Raw genomic sequence first — 21,544 nt, 5'->3', positions numbered from 1 at the left:
CCCAAGTTTTGTACATTAAGCACAAAATTATAAAAGGAAAATAAAGAATTTAAAATAAACATGTAACCAAATTTTAAACAAATAAGTATATCATATTAGATAGGAATCACCATATTGGGTTAGTCACCCCTCCTACAAATTTTTCTAGAGCTCTAATTAGCTCCCAAGACTTTCATGGGACTTTTAAATTTGTGAACAGGCTGAAGACATAGAATAGTGGAAAGGAGTGAGATTCTAGGCAGTACGACAGATAAGTTACACGTCTTTAGATGAGGCAGTTAAGCTTTCTTTGTCTCAGTTTCCACTATGAAAAGTACATAGGCCAGGCATGGTAGCTCACACCTCTAATCCCAGCACTTTAGGAGGCCAAGGCGGGTGGATCATTTGAGGTCAAGAGTTTGAGACAAGCCTGGGCAACATGGTGAAACCTCATCTCTACAAAAAATACCAAAAAATTAGCTGGGCATGGAGGCGTGCACCTGTAATCCCAGCTACTTGGGAGGCTGAGGTGGAAGGCTTCCTTGAGTCCAGGAGGCAGAGGCTGCAATGAAGCAAGATAGAGCCACTGCACTCCAGCCTGGGCAACAGAGTCAGACCTTGTCTCAAAAAAAGAAAAGTAGATAGACTATTACCTGCCATAATTACCAACTACGGTTGTTTGCCAAATAAAACAAGTGATTTGAAAGGGACTTCAGGAATATAGGCAAAATATAAATAATTATTAAAACCATGGGTGACTGAAGTTTAGCGGGTTTGCTTTTGAAATCTTGGGAAGTGCCATGGAATATAATGATTTCTTCTGTCAGCTTTCTTAGTTGGAGGCAATAGAATTCACTCTAACTAGTTCAAGCAGAAAGGTACTTGTTATATGGTATTAGGAAGCTTATAACATTTTGGGAGGCTCAGTGATCCAAATTTAGTTGCTATACAATCAGGATCAATTCACCTAGGAGAAATGCCTAATCCCTCTATGAGGGTGTTCTGGAAAAAGCTTCATAACCTCCCCTGCCTTCCACTTAGCACCAAGACACACAGAACTAGACACTGGAACCTTCACTGCAGCTGGAGGAACCAAATCCCTCTGCCTGTGCTTGGCCCCACTCATAAGAACTTTCCGGGTCTCACATCAGCCACATGCAGAGCCCTGGCTGTCAGGGAGTCTGGAAATGTAGCATTTGCTTCCCAGCCTCTATAGTGGAAGAAGACCTGCTAGAAGAAGGTCAGAGTGGCTACTGAACAAGCCCGTCCACAGTGTCTACCACCCCAAAACAAAAATTTTTAAGATCAAACACAACATGAAAAACACACACTCTTAAGAAAAATATAAGCAAAATATGATTTATTTTCATCTCCACAGCTGTGGTAGATCCACAAGATGCTGTGCTGGAGACTGAACTACACCTGGCATTTTACCATGAGGGAGAACCTGCTGGCAGAGGAGATGGAGAGAGAGCAGGAACATGCACTGCAGGGGATTAGTACTACTTGTCTTTTTAAATAACATGCATATGTTTGTATGTGTGTCTTTGTGTGTGTGTTGTATGGTAACCTCACCTGATAGCAATAAGTTAATAAGAAATGAGGGTTCCCGGATGGAGGTTGCTGGGGGCAGAGTGCTAAGTGAAAATGCTATGTGAACGGCATGCTTTTTTTTTTTTTTTTTTTTTTTTTTTTGAGACGGAGTCTCGCTCTGCCGCCCAGGCTGGAGTGCAGTGGCCAGATCTCGGCTCACTGCAAGCTCCACATCCCGGGTTCACGCCATTCTCCTGCCTCAGCCTCCCGAGTATCTGGGACTACAGGCGCCCGCCACCTCGCCCGGCTAGTTTTTTGTATTTTTTAGTAGAGACGGGGTTTCACCGTGTCAGCCAGGATGGTCTCGATCTCCTGACCTCATGATCCACCCGTCTCGGCCTCCCAAAGTGCTGGGATTACAGGATTGAGCCACCGCGCCCGGTCAACGGCATGCTTTTTACAAGAGGTTGAGGTTCTCCCATCCAGTCCACCACCACTGGACTGCCCTGTATTTAAGTCCCCTTCAGTAAACCCTACGCCTCCTTTGCTGACTCCAAGTCTCTTCTTCAGCCTCTTGAACCTGGTGCCATCCCTACTGCAGTTAATCCGGGTCCAGTACAAGAAGTGTCTATTTAATAGCCTGGAGAAAATGCATAATCATTTAAAAGTGATTATGTCGGGTGTTAGAATTATTAGTGATTTGTATTTTCTTTGTAATATTTTTCTGGGCTTTTTTTCCTTAATTTCCTTCCATGAGCATAATGTATCATAAAACAAGAAAAATCTGTCACTTGGGTTCTCAGATAGGACAATATTATGGATATGTTTTTGGTTTGTTCATTTGTTTAAGTTTTTATTTGGACATAATTTCAAATTTACAGAAAATTTGCCAAAGTAAAAGTAGTACAAAGAACACTTGAATCCCCACTACCCAGATTCACTTACCGTTTACATTTTAACCCATTTGCTTTGTCCTTTGTGCCATGGTCATTTAATAAAATATGATGCACATGAAGTATTTATGGATGAAATCACATGATGTCTGGGATTTACCTTAAAATACTGGAATGGGGAGGAAAAAAGGAATAAGGGAGAAAGATAAGACAGGAAGAGCAGAAAATTATGGTCATTGAAGCTGGGTGACAGGTAAGGGAATGCTCATTTTTCTATTTTTTTTTTTTTAGTTTTAATTTTTTTCCATAATAAAAAATGTTAAAAAGCAGTGGAAGGATAAAAAATACTATTAGTCAAAAAAAAAAAAATGACACAAAAGAATTTCACTGATTCGACTGGTTCAATTAGTTGTAAGAAAAGTTTGTCAAACACTCACAAAAAAGAGAACCTGAAAGTCTGCCAGGCAGCTAAAATTGTCATTGAAAAGCAAAAAATTTAAAATCAAATTAAGACTTTCACAACAAGGTTAAAAAGTAATTTTTAGGACTATATCAGAAAGGCCTTCCTGGAGCTTGATGAAAAACAAGTCCCCTGGATCTTCTAACATTTCATCCATTTATGATCTTGTCCTTAGATGAACCAACTCTTGACTGGTTCACATTTTTTATTGTCTTCTGGCAAAATGTTAAAAATTTCTTAACAGATCCTTCTTAGCCTTTGTGCCAGAAATTTCTCTTTTATGTACAGTCCCAAGTAAATAATCCAACAGGTAGCAAAATTAATTAGTTACCAACATGTTCAGGCTAAAAGAGAACCTGTCTGGGCCGTATTGAGGGGAGGCCTGCTTTGAGGGGAGCACTGGCAAGTGCTGAGGTCCTGTGAGAAAAATAGGAGAGGATCCAGCCCCCAACACCCAGGCTAAGGAAATTATGCTATAATTCCATGTCAGGGAACCCATAGACATTAGCTATGCAAACATGTGGACTATGTCAAAACACAATCAAGTTCTAGAAATAATGCTTAGGGAAGAATGGGACACAGAATAGGATGTCCACACGGGATAACATGAATACAATTTCACTGGAAAGCAAAATGAGGGAATAGGATGGAGGAGATTGAGTTTATTGTTCATTTGCTTTTCTTTTGTAAAGTTACATAACTTTGCTGTAAAAAAGAAGGAGAGAGGGAAGGAGGGAAGAAAAGAAGGGAGGATGGAAGAAAGCCTTATATGAGATCTGAGATATATATTTTAACTGTGATTTAAGGGCTAATAAAGCCAAGATTCTAGAAGACAGGAGATTAGAGGAAGTCAGTTTTGGGCTCTTGAGGTAAATCCAGCAGAATTATTGATTGGATAGGCTATGGAGAGTGCTAATTCATTTCCCACACTGTGATCAATATTAGGTGACCTGTGATAAGGTGGAAGACAAAACATTCAAAGAATAATTTTTTAACATCACTTTGTTTTGCAACCAAATACAAAACAGACAAAACGTTATTAGCATTGCTCAGTGTCTCCTCTTTCTGTGCCTCATCATCCTCCTCCACCTCCCGCCATGCTAATGAAGGCCCCAGACATCTCCAGCCTGGACCATCACAACTGTCACAATCTTATTGAGCAAGCAAAGCTCTTGGGATAGAATCCTAAAGTAACTTCATTTTTGTACAATTTCATGTGATAGTCAAAACTCCGAACACAGTTTCATTTGGGCCTCCTCCCCTTCCTCAGCTCAGGCCTCCTGCAGATGAACAAACCTGTAGTCAGAGAAGAGGGTGTCGTTAGCCATTTCCCCCTTCACCCCATTCGTGCTGTGCCCTTTCCTCTGTGCACACATGGTTAACCCCTCCGAAACCGGGGCACAGGGAGGAAGGAAAGTAAGTTACAGCTGACTTTTTTGCTTGTGGGTACTCTCATGTGTTCTTCGGAGCCTTCTTCCATTGCTGGAGACCTGTCTCCTCCAGGTTCCTTAATGGGGGTGATACACTCTCCACACCCGGAAGCATCCTCTGATATGTCTAGTTTCTGTTTGTCCCTCCAGGTATCCCTCTTGACCGGGACCTAAGAACATGTAGAAGAATAAACTCTAAAATCCTATTGCCCTGGGGTTCTTTTCCAGGAAGCAAGGGCCACCAGACAGAATAAATGACACAATGCAGATACACAGAAATACTCCATTTACTTCCCCCGACAGCCACTTCCATGGAAGATTCAACACAGCTGAAATGCCCAAAAATGTTCTTGAGTTCACAGGTGTGAATAATAACAGGTACAAAGACTCTTTCCTTTGACTAAAACTTTAGTCAAGCTCCTCTGAGTGTTCCTCTTAACGAGGCCCAACCCTGGGCTTCCCTCTCTGTCCTTATTGAATCTAATGTGAGCAAGAATCCTGTTAAGTCAGGTTAGGAAATCCCCTACTCTAGGGATCTGACCACCCTCAATATCGTATCACCCCGGCCTGCCTGCAGCAAGAATCCTATCAAGTTAGTTTAGCCGGACACCCCTTATCCCTGATGTTTCCTCTTAGTCATTTTCCACCCACTGTCACCACCCTGCTCCTCGGCTACAAACCCCCACTTGTCCTGGTTGGGATCAGAGTTAAGTCTGATTGGCAAGACCTGTTGCAGTGGTCCCTACACCTATTGCCTGATCCCCAGTAAAACCTGCCTGACCATCTTAACTAGTGCTTGGGTAATATTTTTTTTTAACAACTGTTATTTCAAATTCAAAATCATGCCCTCAAGATCACTTCCTTGCTCCCAAGTCCCCTCCCAAACTCCTTCCAGACATTCTCCTAAGGTGGGAGCTGTGGCTTTTTTCACTATAATATCCTTAAGGAGTTGGCCACATAATCAGGACACCCAAGAGTAGAGATTTCAAAGCTCAACTGAATCCCTCGACACATTTGGTATTGACTTTAGCTATTTTCTTGGCTCAACTCCCTGTTCTGTTATATATTCAAGATTCTGTAGTTTCTTCCTTCCTATCTTATATGACTCCCCCCAGTAAGTCATCTAAAACCACTAACTTAAAACATTTCACTTCTGTTAACTAAAACCTCATAGTTCACCTTTCCCAATAAACTAGACTTTCCTACTTGATCAACAATATTCAATGATTTTCATTTGCCACTTCAGAAAAACCCCACCAACATTAATGAGACACATTCTATTGCATTTAATGAGACATCAATGAGTGTGATCTGGAGAAAATACTTATTTAAGCCAGAAACAAAAATTTTGATCTGGAGAAAATATTTATTTGAGCCAGAAACAAAAATTTCTTTGCAACATTGGCAGTTATAGAAATTATCATAACAAGAGTCAACCCCACAGAGCCTTGTGGGCTTTGAAAGGATCTAAGACCACAGCAGAGACTCACCTTTTAGTAAAGCATTAAGTCTTGACACCACATGAGTTTGGACATTGATGCATGATCCTCCTGGATTTGATTTGAGCAGATAATCCACAAAAGGTGTGTATGCCTCTCCTAAGTTTTTGGATTCTTTCACTGTACCTTGAAGTGATAAAAGAAGGCAAGTAGAATTTAGGATATCAAGCTGAAGTTAATAGTAAGATTCAAGTGATTTGGATTCTCTAATTATAGTCAAAGAAAACACTCAGTTTCCTCAATAAAAGTAGCAAGTAAAACGATCTGACTTCCGATATATCAGATACACAAATTAGCACTATCCTCCAGAACCAAACTGTGCATCCACCTGATTATAAGAATCTCATTCTAAATCCCAGCACTTTGGGAGGCTGAGGTGGGCAGATCACGAGGTCAGAAGATCAAGACCATCCTGGCTAACAATGTGAAGCCCCATCTCCACATTAAAAAAAAGTTAGCCAGGCGTAGTGGTGGGTACCTGTAGTCCCAGCTACTTGAGAGGCTGAGGCAGGAGAATGGCGTGAACCTGGAAAGCGGAGCTTGCAGTGAGCCGAGATTGCGCCACTGCACTCCAGCCTGGGCGACGAGCAAGACTCCATCTCAAAAAAAAAGGAATGCCATTTTATAACAAAATCCTGTTAATGCCTCTTTTATTAAACTCTCTTGAACAGGATTCAATATAGGATCACCTTTTACCAAATTCCAGTGCATAACAAACAAACATCTCAGGTGGCAGTGTACTAAAGGATTCTTGCTATTAACTCACAGTAAAATCTTTTTCAGGTCGCTTACTGTGGTAGGCAGAATAATGGCCCCCAAATATGTCTATGTCCTAATGCCTGGAACCTGTAAATATGTTCTGTGGCAAAGGGGAATTAGGTTGCACATGGAATTATGATCACTAATCAGATGACCTTGAGATAGGAAAAGTATTCAGGTGGGCTGGATCACAAGGGTCCTTATAAGTGGAAGAGGGAGGCAGGAGAGTCACGGTCAGAGTCAGAGAGAGATTTGAAGATGGTGGAAGTGACGAGAAGCCAAGGAACACAGGTGGCCTCTGAAAGCTAGAAAAAGCAAGGAGCAGATTTTCCCTTAGACTTTCCAGAAAGAAAGCCAGTACCTTTAACCCAGTGAGATCTGTTCTGGACTTCCAACCTCCAGAACTATAAGGTAACAAAGTTGTGTTGTTTTAAGCCACTAATTGGCAGTAATCTGTTACAACAGCAACAGAACAAACACCATCACACTTGCCCTTTCTGGGCCTCAGTTTTCTAATGTGTCCACTGGGGGAGGCAGGGGTGGTTCCGCTCTGACATTCTATGATTGCGAGTCTTGCTGAACCATGAAAGAATCAGTTCTTTCTCAGACCACAAAGATTTTGTGGGTTCAAACCACTGCAACTTCTGAAAACTTTCACATGGTAATAGGAATTGGTTGTCATAAAATTAATTTGACAATATGATTTTAGGATTAAATGACACTACAGAGAAAAATCAGACAAATCCAAAATACTGAAATTCTATAGGGCAACTGTTCTGGTCTCATCAAAAGGTCAATATCTATATCTATGTCTATACATATATATATACACACACACATATACATATATATGGCATTTCTAATATACAAGTCTAAAGAGATGTAGCAACCAAATGTAATTATAACATTTGAATTAAAGACAAATTTGGGAAATGTGAATTTGAACAGATTTTTAGATAAAGTTGAGGAAGTATTGTTAGTTTTCCTAGGGGTGATAATGTGGTTATGTAACAAAATGTCCTTATATTTAGGGGATGAATGCCAAACAGTTTTGAGGTAACTGGTCACAATATCTGCAACTCAATTTTAAATGTTTTATACAAAAAAATAGACACAGATACATGTTAAAATATATGGCAAGATGCTCATAGTTATTTAATCTGAGTGGTGATACAGAGGTGTTTGCTACACTGTTTCTGAATGTTTAGAAATTTTGTAATAAAAAGTTGGGGGATTTGTTTTTAAAACCTGTTTACGAATGTTTGTTAAACTTTTGCTCAGAAACTTTACATTTTGGCTTCAAGATGCTCCCTTTGTACAGAACTTTCTAAAACTATTTGTAGCAACTCAGATTTGTGGCAAGATAACTACCACCTTATGTAAAATAGATAAGTTTCCAGTCAAAAAGCTCATGGGAAAAAAAGTGATGTTCTTCTATGAATCAGTGGGAAATTACTGCCCTCTCATTGAAGAAAGACTCACTTAGTGGAATGGGGATTTTTAGACTGAGCAGGTCAGAGATTTTCATTTCTTGATTTTGCCAACAGAAGGGATAAAAGTGAAACTCTGAATATTATAAATAGGAAATTATTGCCAAGTAAAAGAAGGCAGGCACAAAAATTATTCCCTAAACACCAACATCCTACAACCAGTAGCAGAAGGAGACTGCAAGAAATTTGTGCTTCTAAGTCTGGCTAAGGTCCCAGAGCTGTGCCAGTCATTTCCTACTGACATACAAGAGAACATCAGAGAAAAAATTAAACAGTATCATTCTAGTAAACCCAGAGAAAAGAACAGGATTAGCTAGAGATAGAATGAAAACTACTTTTATATACTTTGCCTTTTTGACTTTGGAAAATATGACTAGTCAATACTGATTTCTATTTATATTAAAATAATACTTAATATTAATATATTAGATATTAAGTATTAAAATAAGTAATATAAATACATTAGATATTAAGTATTAAAATAATACTTATTAAAAGTTTTTATTAAAATAGTTAATGTTTTTAATTTTTATTTGAAAATATATAGTTTAAATCTACAATGGAATTCATACAGAAAATTATAATTTGATCATATTGTGGATGACAGAGCCAAGATATCTGCTACCACCTGGTGGAATATAACTGAATTGCAGTAAAAGCCTGAGGTGAGAGGGTAGGAGAGATTGTCAACATCTAGTTTAACTTAAAGTATAATAATAATAAATAAATTAAGAAAAAAAAAAAAAAGAACTCCCACCGGCCGGGCGCGCCAGGCGCGGTGGCTCAAGCCTATAATCCCAGCTTGGGAGGCCGAGACGAGCGGATCACGACGTCAGGAGATCAAGACCATCCTGGCTACGCCGTCGCTACTAAAAAATACAAAAAACTGGCCGGGCGAGGTGGCAGGCGCCTGTAGTCCCAGCTACTCAGGCGCCTGAGGCAGAAGAATGGCGTAAATCCGGGAGGCGGAGCTTGCCTGTAGTTCCAGCTACTCAAGACGCTGAGGCAGGAGAATAGCTTAAACCCGGTAGGCGGAGTTTGCAGTGAGCTGAGATCCAGCCACTGCACTCCAGCCTGGACTACAGAGCGAGACTCCCTCTCAAAAAATAAATAAAAAAAATAAATCCCACCTAGGCCAGGTGCAGTGGCTCATGCCTGTAATCTCAACACTTTGGGAGGCCGACTTGGGCAGATCACCAGGAGCTCGAGACCCACCTGGCCAACATGGTGAAACCCCGTTTCTACTTAAAAAAAAAAAAAAAAAAAAAAAATCAAAAAAATTAGCCGCACGTGGTGGCAGGTGCTTGTAATCCCAGCTACTCAGGAAGCTGAGGCAGGAGAATTGCTTGAACCTGGGAGGCGGAGGTTGCAGTGAGCCGAGATTGCACCACTGCACTCTAGCCTGGGCGACAGAGTGAGATTCCATCTCAAAAATAAATAAATAAAAATCCCACCTAAGTCTTCATTCCAGAACCTCTATTTCTTATATTGATGCACAAAATTTGACTTCTTTCATTATGGTTACCAAATATATCCAGTTTATTGAACACTGTGGGCTACAAACTCATATAGTTTTACTTTCCTCCAGTTACTGCCTTTGACCAGGCTTTGCCAAATCTTTCTTCCCATCCCTTACCAGAATTTTGGGTAGACTCTACATCTTTCTAGTAATTTTCACTTATTAAAAAGTCTTGTCTAGTTTAAAACTTGAGCTTTTGAGACTGAGTCTCGCTCTGTCACCCAGGCTGCAGTGCAGTTGCATGATCTTGGCTCACAGCAACCTCTGCCTCCTGAGTTCAAGTAATTCAACCTCCCAAATAGCTGGGATTACAGGGGTGTGCCACGACACCCCACTACCCGCTAATTTTTCTTTTTCTTTTTCTTTTTTTTTTTTTTTTTTTAGTAGAGATGAGTTTTTGCCATGTTTCCTAGGTTGGTCTCAAACTCCTGGACTCAAGCAATCCTCCCCGCCCCCCGTCTGCCTTGGCCTCCCAATGTGCTGGGATTACAAGGTGTGAGCCACGATGCCCAACCAAAACTTGAGTTTCTAATCCAATTTAAGGCTCACATTTTATCCTCCCCATCACCCCATCAAGAAAACTTTGTCTTAAGAGACTTAAGTGAGAAATGGCCAGGGTCTGTTTTTTCACTCATACTCACTTCCTTTTTCTGGGTCTGAAAGATGGATGTGTCTCTAATTTGTCTGGCCCCTTTTATAGTCCTCTCTTGGCTGCCTTTGCTTCTCTGGCTAAGACTGACAGGTTGCTAACATCAAATGACCAAGTAACATACACAGCAGCCAACTGTTCACAAAGACAGGTCATTGGCTTTACCCCTGCCTATATACACAAAGAGTCAGAAACAAAGAAAGACCTGGTTGTTTGCTCAAGTTTCTGGCCATCTAAAGAGTGAGCCCGAGTCCTCAGGCCTCCTTGTTAGTTGGTCCCAGTTCCCTTTCTTAACAGTTTTTGTGGTAAGTAAATATAGATCATATGAGTAAAGATAATAGGCAAAATAGAATAATGTTACTTGAAATCAATTATTTGGCTCTGATATAAAAAAGACAAAACTAAACACTATTAACTTAGACAATTTATTTTAAAAGCATTATCCCAATAATGTATGTCATTAATGTACATCATTAGTAACTGAACCAACAAAATTTTAGAAAGTTTTTTTTGAGAATATAAAAATAGCCCATAGTTCTGTATGCCATTCCCTATTAAAAGGAACCAGGACTTCCTCAAGAAATGATTGATTGCATGGCTGTGGTAGGAAATATACAAGCTGAATCTATGATATGTTATTGTGCCAACAAACAAAGAAGCTATCAAAGTCCACTGTAATTATATCAAAAAGACATAAGAGCCAACTTGAGGGGCTTCTATAAGCCTAAGATGGAACAATATGAGCATCAGTAAAAGACCAGGATTGTAATTGATTGAAAACTTTTCTAACTTTTAAGTTCAGGAGTACATGTGCAGGTTTGTTATGTAGGTAAACGCATGTCACAGGGGTTTGTTGTTCCATTTATTTCATCACCCAGGTACTAAGCCTAGTACCCATTAGTTATTTTTCCTGATCCTCTTCCTCCTTCCACCCTCCACCCTTCAATAGGCCTCAGTTTCTATTATTCCCCTCTATGTATCCATGTGTTCTCATTATTTAGCTCCCACTTATAAGTAAGAACATGTGGTATTTGGTTTTCTGTTCCTGCATGACTTTGCTAAAGATAATGGCCTCCGGCTCCATCCATGTTCCCACAAAGGACATGATCTTGTTCTTTTTATGGCTGCACAGTATTCCATAGGGTATATGTACCATATTTTCTTTATCCAGTCTACCATTGATGAGCATTTAGGTTGACTCCATGTGTCTGCTGTTGTGAAGAGTGCTGCAACAAACATACACATGCAAGTGTCTTTATGACAACATGATTTCTATTCCTTTCAGGATATACCCAGAAATGGAATTTCTGGGTCAAATGGTAGTTCTGTTTTTAGGTCTTTGAGGAATTACCACACTGTTTTCCACAACAGCTGAACTAATTTACACTCCCATCAACAGTGTATAAGCACTCCTTTTTCTCCACAACCATGACTGTACCTGTTTTTTTTTTTGACTTTTTAGTAATAGCCATTCTTACTGGTGTGAGATGGTATCTCATTGTGGTTTTGATTTGCATTTCTCTAATGATCAGTGATGTTGAGCTTTTTTTTCATATGCTTGTTGACCACAGGTACGTCTCTTGAAAAGTGCCTGTTCATGTCCTTTGCCCACTTTTTAATGAGATTATTTGTTTTTCCTCATAGATTTGTTTAAGTTCCTTATAGATGCTAGATATAAGACCTTTGTCAGATGTATAGTTTGCAAAAATTTTCTCCCATTCTGTAGGTTGCCTGAAACATTTTAAATATATAAAAATGCATTAGTTCATTAATACTAATGAACTCTCCTAAACCCCACCCTCCGAAAAAAAGAAATTTAAAAAAACCTTAATTCTCACCATTGGAAGTTTCAGGACAATAACTTATTATTTGTTCATTGATAAATTAAGAGAAAAAAGTAAGCATTTAGCCTTCCTTTCGCTATTTGAACTGTATTTCAGGGTAATCAAATCATTGATGATGGAAAATTCTTCTTTATATAAGAATTCAGTTATTAACATACAGAATTTAGTAACAGACTACATAATAACCTATCTGGCTATATAAGTATGTCAAAACTAATTAAATTGTATGTTTTAAATATGTGTATTGTACATCGATTATACCACAATAAAACTGTCAAAAAATAAATATAACAACAAACACAAATAGCCAAAGTAATGACAGGACTAGAAAAATCACCATTCCACTACACCTAATAAAGCAATGGGTTAAGGTTACAACACTGATGCCAAAACCATTTCATAAAGGGTGAAGGTGAACTTTATAAGGGAGGATCAGGCCGACCCACCTAAAGCCCTGAATAATATCTACATCACTCAAGTGCAACATTACATGTTTTAATACATATTGCAGTGGGAAGTATATAGCATGCCCATGAAGTATTATTGCCTAAAACAATAAACCTAAATTTAATCAAGCCTGGAAGTATAAATAGCAATTTACAGAAACATGGATTATTTTATTTAAAAAGTTAAATGACATCATTCATTCCTGCCAAATTCAGGATATGGAATATCATATAAAATAAGCAACTTGGTTTCTGCAAAAAATCAATATGGGAAACAAAAGTAGGAGGGTGTAGGTATTATAAGAGATTTAAGATAATCATAAAACAATAAAAATTAGTCATTAATGGCCAAATCAAAAAACCAAAAGGCCATTCCACCTTGAAAGTAAGAAACGTTTTATTAAACAACTTTTGGATGAAAGGAAAAATATATATCATTTTCCCTGAGATTATTGAATTTGCAAAAAATTTTGAGAGAATTTGCAGAAAATGTTGAGACTATAAACCTAAATATTTGAATACACGGGATCCATTTAAAAGTGATCTGAGGAGAATTCATAGTCTTAAACACTTATAGCAACTAAAAGTTAAAGAATGAAAATAGGTGAATTGAAGTCACAACTCAGAAAGTTAGGGGGAATGAAAGTAACCAAAAGAAAAGATAAGAAAGGAACTAATAAATCTAAAAGCCAAAATTAATGAGGTAGAACATTTTTAAAAAGAACAAAAAAGAACTAATTAATCAAAATCCTTGGTCTCCGAAAAATCAACAAAGCAACAAATCAAACAAAATAGTAAATGACAAAAGGAAAATAACCGTTGAAACAGAGAAGATATTTTTTAAAATCTTAACTGACTACTTCATACATGTTTATGCAAATATATTTGAAAAGTTAGATTAAATGGACAAATTCCTACTAAAATACAGTTTATCAAAATTTACTTAAAGATCTTAAACAGAGCAATATCCATGTAAGAAATGATCAATGAGCTACTCACAAAAAAGCACCACAATCAGTTGCAAAGGAAAATTCTATCATATCTTCCAAGACCAGATCATCTCAATCCAATATAAATTGTTCTAGAGAAGAGAAAACATCCAAATTCATAACACTGATTCCTAAATCTGACAAACGTGACACAAAGAAAATGACAGAACAATATCACGTATGTACCTTAGGTAAAAATCCTAAACTAAAATATTAATAAACAGGATCCAATGCCACATTCAGAAAATAATACACCATGTCCAATGGGATGTAGTCCAGGAACACAAAAATGGTCCATTATTAGAAAATCAATTACTGTAATTCACCATATTAATAGATCTAAGTAGAAAACCCGTATGATGATCACCATAAATGCTGAAAAAATTTTGACACAACTCAAAGCCTATTTCTGCTGTCAAAAAAGCACTCAGGAATGTAGGAATTAATGTATTTTTGTATTAATGTAATAAAATATATACACCTCAGTCCTAAAGCTAGAAATTTACAGATGACATAATAATGTATCTGTAAAATCTTACAGAAACAAAGTAAAACTAACCAAGCAATTAAAAAATTCTAAAGTTAGCAGGATATAAAACTAACATAACAGAAATCAACAGCCTTTAGATACACTAACAGTAACCAGTCAGAAAATAAAATAGAGGAGAAAGTCCTATTGACAATAACAACCAAAAAAATGAACTCTAAGGGATAAATTTAACAAGAAATGTGCAAAATCGGTATGAAGAAAATTTTGAAACACTCCTAAAATACCAAAAACTAGACTTGAATGAATGGAAAGATGTTCTTGAAGAGGATCACATCCAAAAGATGTCTGTTCTTCCCAAGTCAATTCACAACTAAATATACCCAGAAGATTTTTTGAAACTAGATAAGTTGATACTAAAGTTCATGTGAAAAAATAAGTGCAAGAACAGCTTTAAAAAAAGAAAAACTGAAAAAGAACTAGAAGGACAGTGTTCGGATGGGTAGGAAAAAAAAAAGAAGAAGAAGAACTATAAAGGAAAGGTAGCACTACCAGACATTAAAACACATTTTAAAATCTACAGCCAGGTGCGAGGGCTCACACCTGTAATCCCAGCACTTTGGGAGGCCGAGGCGGGTGGATCACCTGAGGTCAGGAGTTCGAGACCAGCCTAGCCAACATGGTGAAACCCTGTCTCCACTAAAAATACAAAAAATTAGCTGGGCATAGTGGGGGGCACCTGTAGTCCCAGCTACTCGGGAGGCTGAAGCAGGAGAATTGCTTGAACCTAGGAGGTGGAGGTTGCAGTGAGTGCCATTGCACTTCAGTCTGGGCAACAGAGCAAGACTGTCTCAAAAATAAATTAATTAATTAAATTAAATTAAAAATAAAATGAAAAGCTCCATAATGAAAGTTTGATATTGGCACACACATAGACAGATCTGTGTAAATGAATTCAAAGTCCAGAATTAAACCTAAGTATAAATAGAAATTTAAAATATGGTAGAAAAAAATCATATGGCATCTAAAAAAATCACTGGGGCAAATATGACTATTTAATGCATGGTGGGAAGACAACGTGACAGCCATTTTGAGAAAGATAAAATTGAATCCACACCTCAAACTATACATAAGAATAAATTCTACTGGGCTTGGTCACTCACGCCTGTAATCCCAGCACTTTGGGAGGCCAAGGTGGACTGATCTTTTTAGCTCGGGAGTTCCAGACCAGCCTGGGCAACATAATGAGACCCCCGCTCTCTACAAAAATACAAAAATTACTCAGGTGTGATAGCACACACCTTGTACTCCCAGTTATTCGGGAGGCTGAAGTGGGAGGATTGCTTGAGCCTGGGAGACGGAGGTTGCAGTGAGCTGACATTGCTCCACTGCACTCCAGCCTGGACAACAGAGAGAGACCCCATCTCAAAAAGAAGAAGAAGAAGAAGAAGAAGAAGAAGAAGAAGAAGAAGAAGAAGAAGAAGAAGGAAGAAGGAAGAAGGAAGAAGGAAGAAGGAAGAAGGAAGAAGGAAGAAGGAAGAAGGAAGAAGGAAGAAGGAAGAAGGAAGAAGGAAGGAGGAAGGAGGAAGGAGGAAGGAGGAAGGAGGAAGGAAGAAGGAAGAAGGAAGAAGGAAGAAGGAAGAAGGAAGAAGGAAGAAGGAAGAAGGAAGAAGGAAGAAGGAAGAAGGAGAAGGAGAACCTCACAATAGATCAGAGATCTAAATATAAAAGATGACGCTGGCCAGGCACGGTGGCTCACGCCTGTAATCCCAGCACTTTGGGAGGCCGGGGCGGGCAGATCACGAGGTCAGGAGTTCAAAACCAGCCTGGCCAATATGTTGAAACCCCATCTCTACCACAAATACAAAAATTAGTCAGGCGTGGTGGCGCGTGCCTGTAGTCCCAGCTACTCAGGAGGCTGAGGCTGGAGAATCACTTGAACCCGGGAGGTGGAGGTTGCAGTGAGCGGAGACCACGCCGCTGCACTCTGGCCTGGGCAACAGAGCAAGACTCTGTCTCAAAAAAAAAAAGAAAAGAAGAAGCTAAACCATATAAATACTAGAAGAAATCAACAGTGAATTATTAACTTTCTGTGACTCCAAATCCAGATTCAGTAAAAGAAAATACTTATTGATAAATTTGACTACATAAAAATAAAAAATTGTCACATCACAAAAAAGAGCACCAAGGCAAAGTTAAATGACAAATCACTAAGAGAAAAATATTTGCAACATCTATCATAGATGATGGGCGATACCCCAAAACCCAATATAAAAATGGGCAAAAGACATGAACACACCATTACATGAAGTTAAGAAAAAGGCTGTGGAGGTGAGCAGGCTCCTGTCCTGATAGGTTATAAGCAAAGTTAGCACCATCTCTCTTTTAATAAAAAGAGAAATAATCAAGCTGCAAGGGCTTTTATGTCAGATTGTTTTAAGACACATCTGAGGGATACTTAACTGGAAATAACAGACTGAGTTAGGAAGCTGCTACATAGCCTGACAAGAGGGTTAGTTTTATCAATGATTAATAACAATTGAAGTCTTAGGATAACACCAAATCGTATTTGCGAGCTTCTATCTGGCTTTAAAAGTAACTAAGTAAGAATGTATGCTTAACTTTGAAAAAACAGCTCTTTCTGTTTCTAACACTTGATCAGACAGCATAATGATCTCTTTAAGCAACGATTCCTTGTTAAGCGGCTGGAGTTAAGGTTCCTTCCAACCACTAGATCCTGTGAGACTATGATAATTCTGTGATAGCCCAGTGGAGAAAGCATAACAGAGGTGCCATTGGCCACTTGGTGGCAATACATCCTAATTGCATGTAAAGTTCTTAAATGGTAATAAACAGCATGCTAACAGACTTGGAAGCTAATTTATAAAGACATCTCAGGCAGTTTACAAGGTGCCTTAGTTGGAAAGATCAGCTAAATGCTTAATATCCTTTAAAGGTGCATTAGAAGCAAAGCAAAACATACCTTGTGTTTGCCAAAAATATTTGTGGTTACACTCTAGAAAATTCTCTTAGGAAATATCTTTGGAGCTAGAAAAGGTTCAAAAGGAAAGTAAAACTGCTGACATAGGAGCAATAACCAAAAAACACATAGACAGTAAAGAGATTTCATTAATAATATTAAGAACCTACCACTGTGTAGTCATCTGAGCTGGAACAAATCAGTTAAACTTTCAGGACTTCAATTTCCTTGCCTGAACTGTGAGCTAGCTCAGAGGTCAGCAAATGTTTTCCATAAAGCACCAGGTAAAACCTTGCAGGCCAGCAGGGTGCAGTGGCTGGCACTGTAATCCCAGCTACTCAGCAAGCTGAGGTGGCAGGCCTGCTTGAGTCCAGGAGTTGGAGCCTGCAGCAAGGTATGATTGTGCCACTCCACTCCAGCCTGGGCAACAGAATGAGACTGTCTCTGAAAAGAACATTTTTAAATGAAAAAAACTTTGCAGGCCATATGCTGTTTGTTGCAACTTCTCAACTGTCATTGTAGCATGAAAGCAGCAATTAACAATACATGGCTGTGTTCCAACAAAACTTCATTGGTGGACACTGAAATTTGAATTATACATAGTTTTCACACATTATGAAATACAACTCTTTCGATTTCTTTTCAACTGCTTAAAAATATAAAAACTATTGTTTGACGGCTATTTAAAACAAAACAAAACAAGCAGCTAGACTAGATTTGACTCACGGAGCTGTAGTTTGCGAACCATTGGGCTAGATGTTCTCTAAACTCCAGCTTTGTGTCTTTGTTGATTAAACTGGTATTGATTCCTTATTTAGCTAACACTAGGTTTATATGTATTTTACACTATCTTGCACGTTTTTCTACAGCCTAAAGCAGTTTCTCAAACTTGATTTACTTATATCCCCATTAAACAAGAATTTAAAAGATGTCACATCTTTTATACAGCTCATATTATTTGAAAAGTAGTTATCTTTGTTCTTTCAAATATGTATGTGGTTTTCCAAATTTTACATGTCCTTCTTCCTGCCTGTCTTCACCACAGAATCCCAGAATTATCCTCATGTGTCTAAGAATCACTGCCTTATGGTTGTTTAGACTTGAAAATTCCCAACTGGAAAGCCCCTAAAAAACCTCACTTCTCTTTTCTACTGAAAAAAAAAATAGTTTTCCACTAAGTCTGCTGTAAATGAGAATGGCTAACTTAGACTTACTTCATGGAACAGCGAGTTCCAGGTAAGAGCTCTACTTGACCTTCTGTTCGTCCTTTCTTCCACACGGTCAGAATCTGAAGTATGAGCCGAAACAGGAATCCATGCATTCGTTCTTCTCCCCTGTTCACCCGTGAGAACGCCCATCTTTCCACCAAGATCTGATCAGTTGGATGGTCACGTAACTGGTTCTAATAGCTACAAGAATAAAATGTTGGAAATTTACACTTATGGTCAGTCTGTGCAAAAATTCCTGTAAATGGTAGAGAAGAGAAAGAAGCTAGCTGCTTTTAGACCCATACCTGGTGACAGGCAGCCTTAAAGCTACTTCTAGAAGGAGACAGGTTATAAAATGCCCCATCTCCATGAATAAGTCTTTCAAGGTTAGGGAGCTTCGTTGCTAAAGAGGAGAAGCCCTGGGGGGATGCACATTGAGTGCCCTCAGTAAGCCAGGAACCATGCAGCATTTGGTCACAGCATCTCTCCTATTATGAAGTCAGTGGGGACTTTTAACACCTTTAGGACAGCTGAGGAATCATCTGCCTGGACACAGCTGGAAGCTACTTCAAATTGGAGTTTTACTACCACCCTCCTTTGCTCCAGGCCTCAGAGTTCTCTGTGCATTTATTTCCTTCCACTTAACTGGGACAATATTCTCAAGTTTTACTTCCATTTCAAGCAGACATCTTGTCTACACTCTCTCCATTCTAGAATTTCATGTCTTACAAACAGAAAGCAGAAAGTCTTGCAGACTTCTGCTTTCTAACATGCAACATCTCCCTCTTGTGACAATGAGGACAGACTGACCACTAGCTTTAATGGGGGAAAGGCCAGGGAGAAGTTCAAGAAGAATAAAAATGCAGGTAAATACCTGAAATATTATCCAGCCACATGTTTACTTTTCAGTACTTATACAGGTTCTTAGATGACTTGCTTGCACAATTTAATATCTATAATCATCACCCCATCTACTGAAATTAATTGGCAAATACACTTTCTACTTCTAACCCCATTTTCCTCAACTAAGTGCTTCTCTCTACTCTGGCCCTATATTTCCATAGTAGAGTAAGATCACTTGACAAAATTTTATGCAGCTGTTAAATGTCACATTGAGGAAGAATATGTGATAATATTCACAATGAAAATAATAAAGGTAGTAGGAACGGTAAAATCACAATTTTATAATGTCTATACTTAAATATAGCCTTTAGAAAAAGGTTGCAAAATTCCTCACCAGAATTTTAAAAGGTATCTCTCAGTGGTGAAATTATAAGTGGGATTATTGGTAATAATGATTTTCTTTTCATATGTTCAAATATTTCTGAAACTGCCTTTACAAAATTATAACTGAGAAAATTATGACAGTGAAAGAAATCAGACCTAACCGACTCTACCTCACTTCTAACCTTTAAGTTGCCCTTGTTCATTCTTAAGCATAGGCCAAGTTAACTTTCGGAAAGAATTCAGTTCATGGTTTGACTCTGAAACAAAATTGATAATAGCTCTTTCTGAAAAGACCTTCTCCTGTCTGGGGGCCAGTCTGTCTGTGTAGGACTAACAAAGTAACTACAAGATTAGAAATTACAGTTTAAGGGTCATGTAGTTGCTGGCTCTGAGTCTGAACCTCCCCAAATTGTTCCTAGGGATAATATCATTATTGTAAAACCTAAGATGAGTGCTTGAGATATTTTGGAGACCCTGCACTCGATGGATCAGGTGAGACTAACCAGACCGGCAATCTGGCTCAACCAGTGCTGCCATCCCACCCAGGAACAGAAAACGGCAAGAAAAATTCACTTCAACTCCCTATGATTCCGTCTCCATCCTGACCAATCAGCACTCCCCACTTCCCAAGCCTCTACCCACCAAATTATCTTTAAAAACTCTGATCTTGGCCAGGCGTGGTGGCTCACACATGTAATCTCAGCACTTTGGAAGGCCGAGACAGGCAGATCACAAGGTCAAGAGATCAAGACCATCCTGGCCAACATGTTGAAACCCCGTCTCTACTAAAAATACAAAAATTAGCCAAGCATGGTGGCATGGGCCAGTAGTCCCAGCTACTCAGGAGGCTGAGGCAGGAGAATTGTTTGAATCCGGGAGGCAGAGGTTGCAGTGAGCGGATATCATGCCACTGCACTCCAGCCTGGCAACCGAGCAAGACTCTGTCTCTAAATAAATAAATAAATAAATAAATAAATAAATAAATAAATAAATAAAAGACAATACTTATCCAAGTTTAATGTGTGTAGGACTCACCTGGGGAAACTTTATTGCAGGGTGCGGTGGTTCATGCCTGTAATACCAGTACTTTGGGAGGCCGAAGCGGGCGGATCACCTGAGGTCGGGAGTTCGAGACCAACCTGATCAACGTGGAGAAACCCCATCTCTACTGAAAATAGAAAAATTAGCCGGGCGTGGTGGCACATGCTGGAGGCTGAAGCAGGAGAATCGCTTGAACCTGGGAGGCAGAAGTTGCAGTGAGCCGAGAGCGTGCCATTGCACCCCAGCCTGGGCAATAAGAGCGAAACTCCGTCTAAAAAAAAACCAACCTCTGATCCCCAAATGCTCAGGGAGACTGGTTTGAGTAACAATGAAACTCTGGTCTCCCACACAGCCGACTCTACGTGAATTACTCTTTCTCCATTACAATTCCCCGTCTTGATAGGGCTCTGTCTGGACAGCGGACAAGGCGAACCCATTGGGCAGTTACATTTCTACAATGCACATGTGCTATTTTTATAATCAGAGAAATACTATTTTTAAAACTAAAGCATTTATTGAAGTATGATTTGTACACTATGTATATGCTGTACTTCAAAAAATGGTTTTAAAAATACAAGAGCAGGGATCTCCAATGACGAGAATAATAAAGAAAAGAAACCTTCCCTGAGATTATCTCAGTCTCTGGTTGGGCTTTTCTTGCTCACCAAGGACATTGTTTATACTAGTTAAATTTCCTGTCTGTCCCATGGAAAATGTACTCTCTTATTTTTTTTAATTCTCAGCTATTAATGTGCTTAATAAAAACATTTTTCAAATCATACGTATACTAATAACTGATCCAAAGAGAAGACTGTACTACAAATGTACTGTCTCCCCACCAATGACTACAGAACCAGGAAGTAACCTTGATATGTCATATAGATGATGAATGTCCTGGCTCGCTGGTTGAGTCATGAAGAACCTGTTGGGTAAATCTGGTCTAACTACCTGTCCTAGACTTTGTAACTGCTGGCCCCACCCTCTCTCTCCAGGCTCTGCTGTGTCTCATTTGTTTCAGGAGAAATCTGACAGCCTCACCTTCTCACATAGGCTTGCAGGTCAGATAAGGTAGAGGAATGGTATCAGAAGTAGGAACAGCACTGGTCTTAGG

General features: G+C 39.0%; 1 long non-coding RNA gene across 2 annotated transcripts; it reads right to left on the bottom strand.

The window, feature by feature from the left end:
• Window positions 1-20,622, bottom strand: LOC105470291 (uncharacterized). Of its 2 annotated transcripts, none has more exons than XR_011620320.1 (6): window positions 20,428-20,622; window positions 18,172-18,366; window positions 17,128-17,401; window positions 13,501-13,582; window positions 5,786-5,920; window positions 1-4,465 (listed from the first exon to the last, which is right to left on the bottom strand). It is a non-coding gene; the product is annotated as an uncharacterized lncRNA (long non-coding RNA). The 2 variants fall into 2 exon arrangements; XR_980424.2 differs by lacking the exon at window positions 20,428-20,622 and adding an exon at window positions 18,471-18,587.
• Window positions 20,623-21,544: the final 922 nt, after the last annotated feature.

The sequence above is a fragment of the Macaca nemestrina genome, chromosome 2 (genome assembly GCF_043159975.1).
Source record: "Macaca nemestrina isolate mMacNem1 chromosome 2, mMacNem.hap1, whole genome shotgun sequence".
In the NCBI taxonomy this organism is placed as follows: Eukaryota; Metazoa; Chordata; class Mammalia; order Primates; family Cercopithecidae; genus Macaca; species Macaca nemestrina.
Note: the sequence above shows the minus strand (reverse complement) of the source record. Positions and strands in the feature narration are given on the sequence as shown.